Consider the following 4,421-nt stretch of genomic DNA (forward strand, 5'->3'; position numbering starts at 1 on the left):
CCCCCCGTACCGCCTCCTTTTCAACCCCCACTGCGAAAACAAGCGTACAGCGCGGTACCCGTGCACCCGTGCTCACTCGGCTCTCAGTCATTTTCACACACGGCACGGCACACTCACACAGTCGTTGTGCTGACGTCGGCCGACGTCATTTGCGAAGTAAAATAAAGCTACGACATGAAGGGTCCCTAATGTCCATCTGCCTCGTCTAGGGATTTTGAATTCCGTAATATTTCCGGAAAGATTTGAAACTTTTCCAGAAAAAAAATATATGGAAAAACTTGCAGGGCATGTTGTCAGAAAACTGAAAAAATGTCAATTCGACAAACAAGTATTTCTCATGAAATTGCCCAAAACTACTCTTTTGAAAAATTAAAATCTTTAGCCTTGTCCGTCACACCTTGCTCGGCGGAGTAGGCTCACGAGCCCATGGTCCATGAAGTTCATGGCGTATGGACCCCATCGCCCCCGCCCTCGCAGCCCACACGCACGCGTCTCTGCCACCCGGCTCAGTTTATGAACTTTGGTTTCGCTGAGAGAAACTCTTTACTGCCCCTCGTGTCACATCCGCCGCACGGGGGAGGGGGGAGCACCCACTGGTTTGCGCCTCCGCCGAGCTTGACCGTGCGAGAGGGGGCCTATGGCACCGATTCAAGTTTAAAGTGGCGCCCGTCGCGCCGCTGTTGACTCACCCGGACACCCACTACTTTCACAGTGTGCCAGTAATTAAACCCCCGCGAAGGTTTGTCACGCGCGCAGATGATTCCAGACGCCACAGAATTGTTCGCGTGGTGACGACGAGAGGTTTGGGGTTTAAGCCGCGGCTGTTGTCGCCGGGTCGAGAGGAAGAGGTAGCTGGTGGAGGTGATGGTGGAGGGAGGAGGGGTGTAGGCTAGTCTGCTCGGCCTCAGCAGGCCTTGACAAGGACCTTACGTAACTCTGTCAGTTTTATTTAAGATCCACAAGCGGCGCGGCGGCGCCACGTCCCGCCGGCGGGCGCTCGTCTCCTCCCCCTGCACGCACGCGCGCACGCACGCACGCCCCGCTGGTGGGCGCTCGTCTCCCTCCCCTGCACCGAGGGGTGGATAACTCCCCTGAAAAATGTACACCCCTAATTCTGCCCAATTCAAACTAATTCAGAGCAATTCAATTTAATTCACCATAATTCAGAGGTAATTCAAATGAATTCAAAAATAACTCAACTAATTCTGTCCATCTCAAGGCAATTTACATTCAATTCAAGTCAATTCCAGCCAATTCACTCTAAATCAGTAAAATAAAATCACATTGATAATTCAAACCAATTCAAAAACAATTCAACCAATTCAGTCCAAATCTAATTCAAGCCAGTTCAAGCCAATTCAAATCCAATTCTTGAAATTTGTACACCCAATTCAGGAGTTATCCACCCCCTGCCCTGCACGCGCGCGCGCACGCCCGCCCCGCTGGTGGGCGCCCCGCCTGCGCTCCTACACGCGCCTCCCCACGGGTAACCGGTCACGTCGCCGGGTCGCAGCCGAGGGTCAGAGGAAGAGGAATACATAAATAATGCAAAATATATCGCGTATTTCACCAGGTGTTCGATGTAGTCTGTCAGTCTGCACCCAACCACCGACCCACGGCGTGGCCGCAGTCGGAAGGCGTATTTCATCCCTCGCCACCCTCGTTAAAAGGGACGGTCCCCCCGGGGGGACCCATGAATAAAACCCACGCAACGTTCGGCTATTTTGGAATTATTTATTTTTTTCTGACGTGAGGGTTGTTTGCGCGAGCTGGGCGCCGGTATCTCCCGAGATCAGCGAGGTAGACCGAGAGGCGCAGCCGCGCAGCCGGTGTGCCGCGCTGCCGCGCCGCTGAGCTGTTCCTTCGAACAGCCGCAAGATAACAGCTAGCTAACCCAACGGCGGGACACCGGCTAGGCTGTTCTATCGCTACAGCAGACAGTCTGACCGTTGGCACGAATTCCCACCGTGGCAAGCATATAACAGCCGTGTTTCACTGTTGAAAGTCTGACCCACTGTTGGATGCGCCGAGTACGCGTTATGAGTTATTGTGAACCGCCTGCTCACCTTGGCCTCGCCCTGCTTCGCCGCCGCTTGGCACATTGCTCCATTTATTAACACCTGCACGCTACTACTTTACCCCTGTTCCTCCTTCCTGACACACTCGACGTCCCCGGAGCTGCAGCAGTGCGGCGCCGGCCGCGGCAGCCAGAGTGGGGCACCAGGGCGGCTGTTGGGCTCCACGTTGAGGCCACGACCGCGGGGGTGGTGGGCTTAGGACGCCGCCAGCTTCAGCCTCTGAGAGGAGCTTATGTGGTGTGGGTCATTCGTTTTAGTTAGCAGGATGAGGATCATGGTTACACAACAAAGGAGGGATTAGCTAATAGCCAAGTCATAGCTTAACACTAGGCATTTATTTAATTATGTAGCTTAAAAAAAAACTGGGCACTAAAACATTGTGCAACAGAGCTACACTGGTAAAACAAAGGTAGGACATCCTACCTTTAAAAGGCGTTAAAGCTCCAAAGGCATTACAATTCCTGTTTTTGCGAAATATTTCTTTCCCATGGAACAACATTGGATTCTAAAACCTATTTTCGTAATCTACGCAAAATTCCGCGCCAAACGAGCCTACATATGATGGGGTTCTGTTCAAAAATGGCATAGACTAATTTCATTTTTTGTACTTTTTGACTTGCTCTTCATGTGCTGACCGCTTATCTGAACCCTATCACATGTAGGCTCGTTTGACGCAGAATTTTGTGTGGAATGCGATAATGAATCTCAGAATGTGATTGGTTTGCTCATATAGAAAATATTTTGAAGAAACTGAAAATATACTCTTTAACACCCCTAAAACGAGTTTAACGCCCCTGGAAAGGTAGGACATCACACCTTTGTTTTTCCAGTGTAAATGGCCAATCTTTAAGCTTCAAGGCTAATTTTTAGTAAGCTTAATATTTATGATATCCCGTAGGCTGTAGCCAAGCTTTTATTTCCGTGTCGTTCGTAGAGAGTTAAAACTTGGTTCTTGCGGAGGTGTTTCAAAACGTGGTGGAGCTCTTGCTCTGCCTACCGGCGTCAAGAGTGATGCTCGTGTTGTAGGCGGTAGCGAGGGATCAGCGGGGAGGCTTGCGGCCCACCCGGCGCCGCTCCCCCGGCAGGGCAACACGTTTGCTGGCGGTAGCTGGCATGGTGTCCGCCCGGGTGCGTCGAGGAGGGGGCCGCGCGCCTGCACTGCGTACCCTCGAAATAGTTTCGCCCCTGTTTTTGCGATGTCGTCTAATTCTGGATCTGCTCACATTTTGGTGTATTGTGGGGAAAGGACGCGGTGTTCGCCGCGGCCGGCCCCGGCAGCTGGGTCGGCCCGGGTTGGGAACAGCTCGTGTCAAGTAAGCTCGGTCGGAGCCTGATCACTGCGACGTGAGGTCGGGTACTCTGGTCCATAGGCGCCGAAGGCAACAAGTTAGCTACGCCCGTGCGTCACCGTTGCCTCCTCCCAAGGGCTCACGGAGCGCCTAGCGCGGTAGGCAACACACCCGCTCAGCGCACACCCGTGCGCCGCCGTTGCCTCCCCACCGGGCGGCTGGAGCGCCTGGCGCGGTAGGCAACACACCCGCTCAGCGCACACCCGTGCGCCGCCGTTGCCTCCCCACCGGGCGGCTGGAGCGCCTGGCGCGGTAGGCAACACACCCGCTCAGCGCACACCCGTGCGCCGCCGTTGCCTCCCCTCCAGGCGTTTCGACGCGCGCCGCGCCGTCCGTCCGTCGCGTGAATAGCTTCGCTACTTTCACTGTGTTTATTCTGAGCGCCTCATGAGACCAAACACGTTTCGTGAGTCACCCGGTGCACAGTACTTCATGGCTGGTAGACGCCAAACCCGCCCCGCCCGTCTCTGCCCGTCTCCGCCAAGCCTTCCTAGACACATTTTTTGGCCGTTGGTCGGTCATATGCCGCGCGAGTACACACCACAATGTGCACACCCCTGCCTACTCATCCTCACGAGTCTCTCTCCCTCCCCCTTCCCCCTTTCCCCGCACCTCCCTCTCTTTTCTTTGCGGGACAATCATGCGTCACGAGCCGACTCATTCAGAGGAAGCAGGGGGGCGTAGCGTCTGGGGCGCTGGAGGGGGTGGGGGTAAACGGACGAAAGGATGAAGAGAACAATGGGCGCGTTGTCTTGCTAGGCGCCCCAGCGAGGGCGTGGTCTCCTGCAATGTAGGCAACAAACGTGTGTCTTACGCATACCACCTACCAGGCGCATTCGGGTCGGGGCTGGAATGAATCTGCATCACGGTCGAAAACTTGTACAAATTTTAAGAAAGTATGGAACACAAATAACTCCGGAGGACATGACAAGCCACGTCAAGCCTTTTCCTAGCAAACGCCGCCTCCCTCACATTTAAAAAAAAATAAGAAAAA

General features: G+C 54.2%; 1 long non-coding RNA gene across 1 annotated transcript in view; it reads right to left on the reverse strand.

Annotated features, from left to right (window-relative positions):
- LOC127750587 (uncharacterized) overlaps nt 1-3,232 on the reverse strand; it is a 12,018-nt gene extending 8,786 nt beyond the window's left edge. The window contains exon 1 of the long non-coding RNA XR_008011761.1: nt 3,076-3,232. This is a non-coding gene — a long non-coding RNA (uncharacterized LOC127750587). The remainder of the gene's footprint in view (nt 1-3,075) is intronic.
- Between the last annotated feature and the right edge of the window lie 1,189 nt (nt 3,233-4,421).

The sequence above is a fragment of the Frankliniella occidentalis genome, unplaced genomic scaffold (genome assembly GCF_000697945.3).
Source record: "Frankliniella occidentalis isolate FOCC.00 unplaced genomic scaffold, Focc_3.1 Scaffold216, whole genome shotgun sequence".
Taxonomy (NCBI): Eukaryota; Metazoa; Arthropoda; class Insecta; order Thysanoptera; family Thripidae; genus Frankliniella; species Frankliniella occidentalis.